Below are 13,106 nucleotides of genomic sequence, written 5' to 3' on the forward strand. Positions count from 1 at the left end.
GATGAATACCACATCATCATCGCTCCCACTTGATGAAATGTCACTATCGGGAGAACTGACAGCCATAGCCTGGGCTTTGACACACTGTTGGTCGCCCCAACCCATCATTGCCTAGGCGGTGGGCCTCGCATGTGCTATGCTCACTTTCTTGCTCTCAATGTTCCGGGTGCTTATAGACAGAGGACTTTTATAGACGAAGGGGTGTGCTAGAACGGCATCGCGGGAAGGTTGTGCGGGATGGTCTGCCATGGTAGGCATTGTTGATACGTCCATTTTGCATCATGTTTTCTTACTGCTATTTATAATGTTTTATGCATAATAATGCTTTATGGAGTAACTCTAATGCCTTTTCTCTCATAATATGCAAGGTTCACACAAGGAGGGAGAATACCGGCAGCTAAAATTCTGGACCTGAAAAAGCTACGTCAGAGTTAGCTATTTTGCGCATCTCCAAATGAGTTGAAACTTCACAGAGATTTTTTATGGAATATATAAGAATTATTGGAGAAAATAACTACAGGTAGAACCCACCAGGTGGGCACAACCCACCTAGGTGCGCTAGGGCCCCCAAGCGCGCCCTGGTGAGTTGTGCCCTCCTCGGCCCACCTTTAATGCCCATCTTCTGGTACATAGGTCATTTTGACCTAGAAAAAATAGGGGGAGGACTTTTGGGATGAAGCACCGCCGTCTCGAGGAGGAACTTGGGTAGGAGCACTTTTGCCCTCCGGCGGAGCGATTTCGCCGGGGGAACTTCCCTTCCGGAGGGAGAAATCATCGTCATCATCATCACCAACAACTCTCCCATCTTTCGGAGGGCAATCTCCATCAACATCTTCAACAGCACCATCTCCTATCAAGCCCTAGTTCATCTCTTGTGTTCAATCTTTATACCGGAACCTTAGATTGGTACTTGTAGGTGACTAGTAGTGTTGATTACTATTTGGTTTATTTGGTGAAAAATTATATGTTCAGATCCATTATGTTATTTAATACCCCTCTGATCTTGAGCATGATTATCATTTGTAAGTACTTACTTTTGTTCATGAGGTCACGGAAGAAATCTTGTTACAAGTAATCATGTGAACTTGATATGTGTTCGACATTTTGATGATATGCATGTTGCGATTCCCTTAGTGGTGTCATGTGAATGTCGACTACATCACACTTCACCTTATTAGGGCCTAAGGAAATGTGTTGTGGAGTAGTTATTAGATGATGAGTTGCGAGAGTGACAGAAGATTAAATCCTAATTGATGTGCTACTTCGTAAGGGACTGATTTGGATCCAAAAATTTAATGCTATGGTTAGATTTTATCTTAATACTTTTTCCATAGTTGCGGATGCTTGCGAGGGGGTTAATCATAAGTAAGAGGTTCGTTCAAGTAAGAATAGCACCTAAGCACCAGTCTACCCACATATCAAATCCTATATACCTACGAGATTCATCCCCACTAATCTATTTATCTTGACATGCAGCCTATCCACCTCATCACATGCCCCACACCCAGTGGCGGAGCTACGTGGTAAGCTGCAGGTGCCATGCCCCACCCCAGCTTTGGATGTGAAGGATTTTTTTGGAAAGGAAGATTAGGAAAAGTAGAGTCTTTGCCCCCGCCCCCCAAATACCCATATTTATGTTCCCCCCCCCCCCCCAAAGATGTTGCCTAGCTCCGCCAGTGCCCACACCTACCACCTCCTGCCACGTCGTCGACACTTAACATGCGGCGTTCCGTCACCAGCATACAAGGATTTTTTATCAAAAGACCACCTGCCCAACGCAATTGCTAAAAAAAGACCCCCTTCAGATGAAATTGACAAAAAAGACCCCCTTAGCCGTGGCGGCATGCGCGGCGGGCGACACGTGGCACCTGCCGCCACAGTGCTAGGCGGCAGCCCCTGCCACCACCGGGTCAGGCGGCAGGCTGGCCAGAACATGAATCCGCACCCGCGACATAACGGGGTTGGCGCGGTAGGCCTCGCCGCCTCAAGGGCAGGCGGCATTACTGTAGCTGATGGGCCAAGCCGCCTAAGGGGCTGGCGGCAGCCCTGTGCATGCTGCGCGCTGCCGATTCCCCCATTTGTCGTTATCGTCTGCATGCAAAAATTCACTACTAGAACATCTCCCGTTCTTTGCACTGGTCTCTTGTCTCTGCAAGTATGCTAACTAGGAGGCGTACTAATTGATGGGTCAGTGGTCAGTCTATGTGCATGTCGTGATTAACCCTTGAATTCTTTGATGGTCAATCGACAGCTCGAGTGCTGCAGCCGTCTTATGAGGTTAATTAGCACGTACTCCTCATAGCTAAACTGCATTGCATAGCGTGCACAGGGCTGCCGCCAGCCCCTCAGGCGGCGGGGCCCAGCAGCTACAGTGACGCCACCTGTCCCTGAGGCGGCGAGGCCCACCGCGCCAACCCCGTTACGTCGCGGGTGCGGATTCCTGTTCTGGCCAGCCTACCGCCTGACCCGGTGGCGGTAGGGGCTGCCGCCTCACACTGTGGCGGCAGGTGCCACATGTCGCTCGCCGCGCATGCCGTCACCATCGAGGGGGTCTTTTTGTCAGTTTCATTCGAAGGGGGTCCTTTTTAACAATTCTGTTGGGTAGGTGGTTTCTTTGGACAAAAAATCGCATACAAGTACACACCGATAGCTCAAAAAAAAGTCCAGACTGTACACCTGCCACTTAACATGCAGCGTTCTGTTACCAGAAGTACACACTGATCGATCAAAAAAAAAGTCCAGACTGTACACCTGCTCTCATTCTGTCTCCACTTTCCAACCATAAATCACGGATGCCTCTCTCCCTCGGAAATACTAAACACAAAACGATCGACCCTCTCTCTCCCTCAGAAATATTGACGCCAGTTATCTGATTCTCCCCTGTCTACAGGTGCGGCGGCTGGGAGCCAATTTGTGCATCATGGCGCTCCCCTGGTACGTCCGCTGGTGCTGCTGCTCTCCTCTGAGGCTCTCTGAAATTCTCAGGTGTGTTCTACGTTGCCTATTTGGTTTCGTATGTGCTCTGGTCCTCCCCTCCCTTTTCTGTCTCTGTTCCAGCTAAGCTAGCTACATGGTCGCTGGAGTGGTCGGTACCGTCCAGTTCCAGTAGAATCTGACCGGCTATCGATAAGTTTCCAATCTGAAGGTCGCTTTATTTTCATCCTGCAAGGAACGAATTGATGTGAGCGATGGGGTGGAGGTTTTTTTAAGCCTCGAAGGAACGCCCGATTTATATAGGAGGCCAATCGAGTCACTATGACATCGAATTTTTAATCTTTTTCCTTTTTATGCAAGAAGGAGCGCATTGATGTGACGCCCGACAGAGCCTAAGCCATGGCGTGGAAGTTTTTCTGTTGTCTTGGAAGGAACGCCAGTGTACAGGCATCCTTTCGTCCGAATTTAGAACTATGGTATTTCTAACAATATACAAGTTTGTAAATTGCTCCACTGAACAGGTTAGTATACAAAGTGCTCTTCCCATCAGGTTATTCTCAGCCATGGCGTGGAGGTTTTCCTTTTGTCCTGGAAGGAACGCTGAATGTACAGGAGCCCTTTCCCCTGAATTTAGATGGTATTTCTTACAGTACACAAGTTTGTAAATTGGTCCATTGAACAGGTTAGTATACATAATGCTCTTCCATTCAGTTTATTATGCAAGCGCTAAAACTTTAATCTAACATTTGATATGCTTTTGCAAAGTCTATGATAGATATAGAAAGTATCTGCATATCTTAAATATGTTAGGACTTTACCTGCAATTCACAAAGTGCATATAAATAGATTCCCATTAACCGATTCATGAAATGATTTGCTGACGTAGACAAATAAGTTATTTCATGCAGTACATCCTGCCCATATGTGTTTCTTATTCTCTGTTAAGTTTGACATAATTTTGTTAATTGACCAAGGAGATATAGATTTTGCATTTGTATACCTTTTTTATTGCCTGCTACATCCTCCCCATTTGGAGAAGATATTTCTTTTAGCAAGGTCTCGAAGCAACACGCGGGGCATTATCTAGTTATGAAAGTAGCGAATACGAATCAATCCAACATGATGAAACTAACCAGATAAAATATCCGTGTACCCTCAAGAACGCTTTGCTTATTATAAAGACCGTTTTGGCATGTCCTTTGTCACAAAAAGATTGGGCTACCTTATTGCACTTTATTTACTGTTATCGTTACGTGCTTTTTACAAATTATCTTACTATCAAACTACTCGTTACCTACAATTTTAGTGCTTGCTGCTATTACAATCACTACAAAACTGCTATTGTTGCTGTTATTGTTACTATTGCGACTATTGCTACTGCTACCAAACTATTATATTACTGTGCTACTGATCACTCTGTTGTAGATTTTAGTTTTCTAGGTGTGGTTTAATTAACAACTCAGTTGCTAATAATTATGAATTTTTTTTGGCTCCCCTTGTGTTAAATCAATAAATTTGGGTTGAATACTCTATCCTCAAAAACTGTTGCGATTCCCTATATTTGTGGGTTATCAGCAACTTCAGTTCCCAGGGCTTCGTAGGTGGAGGTCACAGAGGCGGAGCTGGAAAGCGTCGATGCGGAACTGGAGGCGGTGATGTTTCAGTTCTCGGGCTGATGGCCGAAGACGGGGACCGGACGCCGGCGATCATTTAGATTAGGTATTAATTATAGTCCAGAGCCCGCCTAGGACCATTTTGATGTACTCCGATATGTTGTAATGAAATGTGTCATGTTTATATGAAATCCGATATGTTTATATAAAATCAGGCCGTGTTTATATGAAATCCGCACTTGTTTACACGAATTTCGTCCGTTTGGTTTGAGTTGTTGTAAAAATGTATGCGGCTAGCGTTGGATGGTTGCCTCCCGTATCCGTGTCCGCGTCCGCGAACAGGTCCCTCCCCCCTGTCCGTGAATGAATGCGGGAGGTTTTTTGCGGATTGCCATTGGAGATGCCCTTAGTTCCTTAATTCTGCAATTCAACTTGTATGAGTCATGGCATTGCAAGCTGAACTGCATAACAAAGTTAGCGCCACAAAGGGAGCAAAAGAGAAGGAAAAACATGGAGTGCAACGGATTTAAACTGAACTCAAGTATTAATGTCGTCAACGCTATCCTAGTTGTCTAGCTAGAATCCAAATGGACATCGGCTTATCCACGTCCATGGTTCTTTCCCATTCCTCCAATTTGTTGCTTTCTTGCGGCATGGGAGTGATGGTATAGGAGGCAGTTGGATGAGGCATGTGACCCAGTGATCTGTGATCCAACCTGGATAGCACATGTTTACCAGATGGGAGAACTTATGACGGGTGGCTTAAGGGGGGTTCTGGTGGCAATGGTTATGCGTGGGGAGTATCCTACCCACCTACCCTCAGGGATAGCGTCAATGATGAAATCATTGCTCAGAGGGATGAATATAACTCCCTTCGTCCCATAATATAAGATCATTTTGCAACCTATTTTTATCTTGCAAAATAATCTTATATTACGGGACAAGGGGAGTATATCCCAAATATTTGGTAAGTAAGAATTAGGTTTCTGCTTCTTGTGTCACCATGCATCCTTTAGGACGTGACACTGAACTTTAGCTGCATTATTTAGATTAACCAATCAGTTACCAACTATTAATTCATAGATAGGAGCTTCACTTTGAGTAGGGCGTTTTGACGACCGAGCTCCATGAAAGCCAAAATTTTGAAAATTTCATAATTTAAACTTTTTAGTTTCCGAAAATTCTGAAAAATATACATTCAGAATTTTCGCTTCAGTGTCGATTTTAGTCGGAAAAAGATAAACACGCTGTGTTTGACGGTCCACAAGAAGCATCCGACCAAGCAGCTAGGACAGGAACGGCGAACATACACAAGCAGCACTGCCCAGCTTCTCCTAGACTCCAACAATGGGACGAGACCACATGTCACACGCTTGCAGTAACACGGGAAAGGAGCTGTTAGGAAATTAGGCAAGTTCATGATTAATTCCAGTAAATAATTCATGACTAGAAGAGATACTAGCATGCAAAAATCTAGCAAACTAGAAGAACAGCAAGACATGCATAACAGCAGCAAACACGTAACAGTAGCTGTAGAAACAGACATGAACAGAGGATGTTGGACGTACTGATCGTTAGCTATTAAGGGTGCGACAGTGTTGATGACGATGTTGGCGACGATCTGCTGCTGACGGCGATGAATACGACGATGAGTAGCACCGCCCGACTTGGACGGAAGACGACCCGTGATGACGAATTTGAGCAGTCGCGCACAGCGCTTCCCAAAAACCTAATTCGTCCTCTCCCGGTGCAGGATCGCAAAGACGAACGGTTTCGGAGACCTGCTCTCCCACGCGCCGATGCATGCCGGCGTTTGGGATGGAGTAGACTACGATGGCGGCGCAAGTTGTGAGATGAGGCAAAACCCTAGGTGTTTTTCGGTGTATCTCTGGCCGCAGCCGGTAGCTGTATATATATTAGGACCAGAGGCGGTATTGTGTCGCGACCACAATCCCAAACCGACTCTGTTTCTAATTTTTATACTTACCGGACAAGAAATCAAAAACTTGTGTGCCAAGACATAAAAATAAAACGGCAAAAGGAAGCTGCGCTCCTGCAAGGAGACGGACCGGATTTTGGCGGACCATTCACGCGCATGTCGCATGTACGCGCCGCCTCGCCTCGCCTCGCCTCGCCTCGCCTCGCCACGGCCCGGCCCGGCCAGGCCAGGCCAGGCCAGGCCAGGCGAGGCGAGCGAGCGCGCGCGTGTGGTTTTCCCTTTCTCTTCTCACACATCACTTAGAGTGGTAGAGAGAACCCACTATATAAAGAGGTCCAACTCTTCTTCAACTTCCAAGGTGGGACTAAACTTAGCACCACCACTCGCCATTTTACACATGGGCTTTGAGATTTCAGAAATTGCTATGGGCCTAGCCCATTAATTCTAACAATCCCCCACCAGATCTCAAATACCCATTTAGAGATTTGCCTTCTCTCACCACTTGTTTAATATACCAGTGTTTCAGCAGAGACTGTTAAGTTGAACTTCTGCCTAGAACTTTAAGCTACATCCATTCACAACTTGACAATGGACTATGCCTTGAATTGCTAGTTTTGTGTGAACAGGTTTCACTCAAAGTCTTAACCAGTACCTGACCGCCAGTAGGCTACCCCGCAGTTTGGAGCTTATACGTCATACTCCCTGGTCTCTTCGTGAGTTTACTAGAGATCACCCAAATCTCATAGACTGCGACGTTTACAGTCAGAACTCATATAGGTGTGTTCTTTCAAGACTGCTCTGTAGGACAGCATCTTTACTAATTATAGCCAATAGAACCACATTAAGGCATGTTGCCGGCCTGCCTTACAGATCTGAGCCTTACAGCTCTGAGAGTTTTGCATCTTCACTTGGAGACGATCATAAGTTATTACTCTCCTCAGTTAACCAATAGCTTGTTCTTCCCAGATCCTAATTCACGGGATCTCCGATCACAAAGGTTGGGTTACTACTATGGTGTAACATCTATGGGTCTCATACCCATCTCCCTCGATGCAATATCTATCACATTTCGTGATAGTCCCTTTGTAAAGGGATCTGCCAGGTTTTTGTCTGTTTGTATATACGTAACAGTTATTACTCCGGAGTTTCTCAACTTCCTGACAGACTTCAAACGTCTTTTCACGTGTCTTGATGACTTTGCATTATCTTTAGAATTGTTCACTTTAGCGATAACCGTTTGGTTATCACAATTCATAAGAATAGCCGGTACAGGTTTTTCAACAACCGGCAAGTCCATCAAGAGCTCACGCAGCCATTCTGCCTCAACAGTAGCTGTGTCCAAAGCAGTTAATTCTGCTTCCATAGTTGACCTCGTCAATATGGTTTGCTTGCAAGACCTCCATGACACTGCGCCACCACCATGAGTAAATACATACCCACTTGTTGCGTAAAGTACATCAACATCGGAGATCCAATTTGAATCACTATATCCTTCTAGCACAGCAGGATGCCCTGAATAAGTAATTCCGTAACTCATAGTACCTCTCAGATAGCGCAAGACCCTTTCTAGTGCATGCCAATGATCATCACCCGGGTTGGACATGAACCTACTCAGTTTGCTCACAGCAAAAGAGATATCTGGTCTTGTAGCGCTAGCTAAGTACATGAGTGAACCGACAATTTGAGAGTATCTTAATTGATCTCTCGTTTCTTTCTTGTTCTTTCTGAGTGTCACGCTGGGATCATAAGGTGTTGGAGAAGGCTTGCTATCCATAAAACCGAATCGGTTCAAGACCTTCTCAACATAGTGAGATTGCGTTAATGTAATCCCACTCTCATCCTTAATAAGTTTGATGTTTAGAATTACATCGGCTTCTCCCAGATCTTTCATGTCAAAACTTTTTGATAGAAAAGACTTGACCTCATTAATTGCATTAATGTTTGTACCAAAGATCAGTATGTCGTCCACATACAAACATAATATGACACTATTGCCCCCACCATGGCGATAGTAAACACACCTATCAGCCTCGTTAATGACAAATCCTGCAGAAGTCAAAGTTCTTTCAAACTTCTCATGCCATTGCTTAGGTGCCTGTTTCAGACCATACAAAGATTTTAACAACTTGCACACCTTTCTCTCTTCACCCTTTACCACAAACCCGTCAGGCTGATCCATATAGATCTCCTCTTCCAACTCTCCATTGAGAAAAGTTGTCTTTACATCCATTTGATGAATGATAAGACCATAAGAGGCAGCCAAGGAAAGTAACACTCGAATGGTGGTCATTCTAGCAACGGGTGAATAGGTGTCAAAGTAATCTTCGCCTTCTTTCTGAGTGTAGCCCTTGGCCACTAGCCGCGCCTTGTATTTATCAATAGTACCATCAGGCTTTAGCTTCTTTTTGAACACCCACTTACAGCCCACAGGTTTACAACCATATGGTCTATCAGTTAGTTCCCAAGTTCCATTAGAAAGAATTGAGTCCATCTCATTATGAACAGCTTCTTTCCAATCATCTACATCCGGAGATGCATATGCTTCTGCAATCGTCTTGGGTGTGTCGTCCACAAGGTATACAATGAAATCATCACCAAAAGATTTTGCAATCCTTTGTCTCTTGTTCCTTCTAGGAACTTCATTGTTATCCTTCTCAAGGACTTCCTCATGTGATTGTTTGAAATATTCATCGGTTGTACTAGATTCAGGAATTATCTCAGAAGAAAATCTAGCAATGCTATGCATATCTTTCATAGGAAATATGTTCTCAAAAAATGTTGCATCACGAGATTCCATTATAGTATCAACATGCATATCAGGTACTTCAGATTTTACCACTAAAAACCTATAAGCAATGCTCCGTTGAGAATACCCTAGAAAGACACAATCCACTGTCTTTGGTCCAAGTTTGCGTTTCTTAGGAATAGGAATATTGACCTTTGCCAAACATCCCCAAGTGCGCAAATAAGAAAGTGATGGTTTTCTCCCAACCCACTCCTCATAAGGGGTTTTCTCTTTATTATTGTTGGGAACTCTATTCAGGACATGACATGAAGTCAATAGAGCCTCCCCCCACCATGCCTTAGATAAACCAGCAGTGTCTAACATGGCATTCACCAAGTCAGTCAATGTGCGGTTTTTCCTCTCGGCCACTCCATTTGATTGAGGTGAATAGGGAGGCGTCCTCTCATGAATAATACCATGTTCCTCACAAAATTCATCAAAAACTTTTGGAAAATACTCTCCACCACGATCGGACCTAAGATGCTTGATCTTTCTCTCTAGTTGATTTTCAACTTCAGCTTTATAGATTTTAAAGTAGTCTAATGCTTCATCTTTAGTTTGCAACAAATAAACATAGCAAAATCTAGTCGCATCATCAATCAAAGTCATGAAATATCTCTTTCCACCTTTTGTCAACACACCATTCATCTCACAAAGATCAGAATGTATGAGTTCTAGAGGTGCCAAGTTTCTCTCCTCGGCAGCCTTATGAGGCTTTCGAGGTTGCTTAGATTGCACACAACTATGGCACTTAGAACCTTTGGCAACTGTGAAGTTTGGAATTAAACTCATGCTGGATAGCCGAGACATTAAACCAAAAGTAATATGACATAAACGAGAGTGCCAAATACTTGCATCATCATTAACACTAGCACAAATTTGGTTTACTGACTTATTGCAAAAATCTGAAAGAGAAAAGCGGAACAAGCCTCCGCACTCATAGCCTTTTCCTATAAATTGTCCAAATCTTGACACGATTACTTTATTGGACTCTAAAACTACCTTAAATCCATCTCGACATAGAAGGGAGCCGCTAACTAGATTCTTGTTCATAGTAGGGACATGCTGCACGTTCCTTAGTTGCACGATCTCTCCCGAAGTAAACTTCAGATCCACCGTGCCAATGCCACGAACAGAAGCATGTGACCCATTCCCCATTAGGACGGAAGAATCCCTTGCGACCTGATAAGAAGTAAATAGGGAGATGTCAGCACACACATGAACGTTAGCACCCGAATCAATCCACCACGAAGATGATTGAAATACTGAAAGCACAATAGGTAAATTACCATACCCATCAGTATTGCTAGCGGTCACCATGTTGACAGTCTTGGAGCTTGTTTTCCCTCTGCGGTCTGCACGTTCAGGGCATTCCTTGGAAAAGTGTCCAGGCTTCCCACATGCGTAGCACTCTAGCTCAGCCTTGTTGAACTTCTTCTTCTTGAAGGTAGTAGTCTTGGTAGGCTTGTTGAAAACAGGTTTGTTCTTCCCTTTGTTCTTGTTTTGTGGGTACCTCTGCACCATGTTAGCAGTAGGCTGAACCTCACCTCCTTTTTCAGTGGTATCTTTAGCCCGAGCTTTTTCTTCAACATCAAGAGATGCAATCAGATTTTCAACTGATATCTCATGTCTCTTATGCTTCAGAGTTGTGGCGAAATTCCTCCATGAAGGAGGCAACTTTGCAATCATGCACCCAGCCACGAATTTGTCGAGTAGAACACATTTAAGGAGTTCAAGTTCCTTCACAATGCACTGTATCTCATGAGCTTGTTCAACCACAGAACGGTTATTCACCATCTTGTAGTCATGAAAACTCTCCATGATGTACAGTTCACTGCCTGCATCTGTTGCACCGAATTTTGCATTCAGTGCATCCCACAGAAGTTTTCCGTCGTTTATGTGCATGTACACATCACACAGACGGTCAGCAAGAACACTCAGAATGCATCCCACAAACATAGTATTGGCTTCCTGGAACTTTCTCCGATCTTCGTCGGTCATTCCCGCTGGAGCACCAACACTAGCGTGGAAAACTTTCAGAGCAGTAAGCCAGAGCGTGGTCTTCACCTGCCACCTCTTAAAGTGCACACCGATAAACTTTTCCGGCCTCAGTGCATCAGCGAATCCAGCCATAGTTAACTCAGGAAATTACCTATAATTAGGTTTTTGGATTGTTAGAAAATTAGGCAAGTTCATGATTAATTCCAGTAAATAATTCATGACTAGAAGAGATACTAGCATGCAAAAATCTAGCAAACTAGAAGAACAGCAGGACATGCATAACAGCAGCAAACACGTAACAGTAGCTGTAGAAACAGACATGAACAGAGGATGTTGGACGTACTGATCGTTAGCTATTAAGGGTGCGACAGTGTTGATGACAATGTTGGCGACGATCTGCTGCTGACGGCGATGAATACGACGATGAGTAGCACCGCCCGACTTGGATGGAAGACGACCCGTGATGACGAATTTGAGCAGTCGCGCACAGCGCTTCCCAAAAACCTAATTCGTCCTCTCCCGGTGCAGGATCGCAAAGACGAACGGTTTCGGAGACCTGCTCTCCCACGCGCCGATGCACGCCGGCGTTTGGGATGGAGTAGACTACGATGGCGGCGCAAGTTGTGAGATGAGGCAAAACCCTAGGTGTTTTTCGGTGTATCTCTGGCCGCAGCCGGTAGCTGTATATATATTAGGACCAGAGGCGGTATTGTGTCGCGACCACAATCCCAAACCGACTCTGTTTCTAATTCGTATACTTACCGGACAAGAAATCAAAAACTTGTCTGCCAAGACATAAAAATAAGGCGAGCGAGCGCGTGTGGTTTTCCCTTTCTCTTCTCACACATCACTTAGAGTGGTAGAGAGAACCCACTATATAAAGAGGTCCAACTCTTCTTCAACTTCCAAGGTGGGACTAAACTTAGCACCACCACTCGCCATTTTACACATGGGCTTTGAGATTTCAGAAATTGCTATGGGCCTAGCCCATTAATTCTAACAGGAGCTTCTGCTATTTCGAAAAATGGGCAGCTTCTACACGTTCCTACAACCTACCTAGCACATGGTGAAGCTGTCGAGTCAAACCCACTTAAAGTGGACTCCCCTCTAATGCTCGTGCAGCCCTCTGACCTGGACACACATCACGATGGCTTGCCACGGCTGATACAAACGGGTGGTCTGTACCTGTGCTCTGCCACCTACACCTTTTCAATAACGTGTTCATCTTGCGGACAGACACGACATGTGAGAAATAAAACTGAAGTTCAATTGCCCTTTGCTGATGCGCATCTACATGTCTCTATACCTCTCATGCCGACTCAACTTTTCTTATTGGATGGCACGAAATCCTCCAAATAAGATAACTACATATAAATATGCACGTTCAGCAAGAGATATATGTGTTGGTACCTGCTAGGTGCAATATGTTTGGCGGTGCATGTTGGAAGAACTAGAAGCAGCTAGCACTTCCTGCAAATGCAAGACAGAAGGTGTGAAAGGAAGGGAGACTTAATAGAGGATGCTGGATGGCAAGTGTTTCGATGTTCTTTTATGAGCACGGAAGGACAAGGTAGAGATAGATGCTTGTATTCTCTGAAGTGCTTCATGATTTAATATCGCCTTATTGCAACCAGAAACCACATAGATGCTTCTGACGTTTTGACGATTGTCCTTTGCACTGTGCTGTGATTATTCAATCACCTGTCTTTTTGTGTGTTTTGGTATTCTTTCCTTGGCAGGATGTATTGACTCTCGGGCTGTTCAAGTTTTATATTCGATTTCTCTTATAAACTGGACCAATCACTTTTCTAAATGAGATGTGGATTTCAACTAT

Source organism: Triticum urartu, chromosome 7A, assembly GCF_056163025.1.
Source record: "Triticum urartu cultivar PI428250 chromosome 7A, HENAU_Tu73, whole genome shotgun sequence".
Classification (NCBI taxonomy): Eukaryota; Viridiplantae; Streptophyta; class Magnoliopsida; order Poales; family Poaceae; genus Triticum; species Triticum urartu.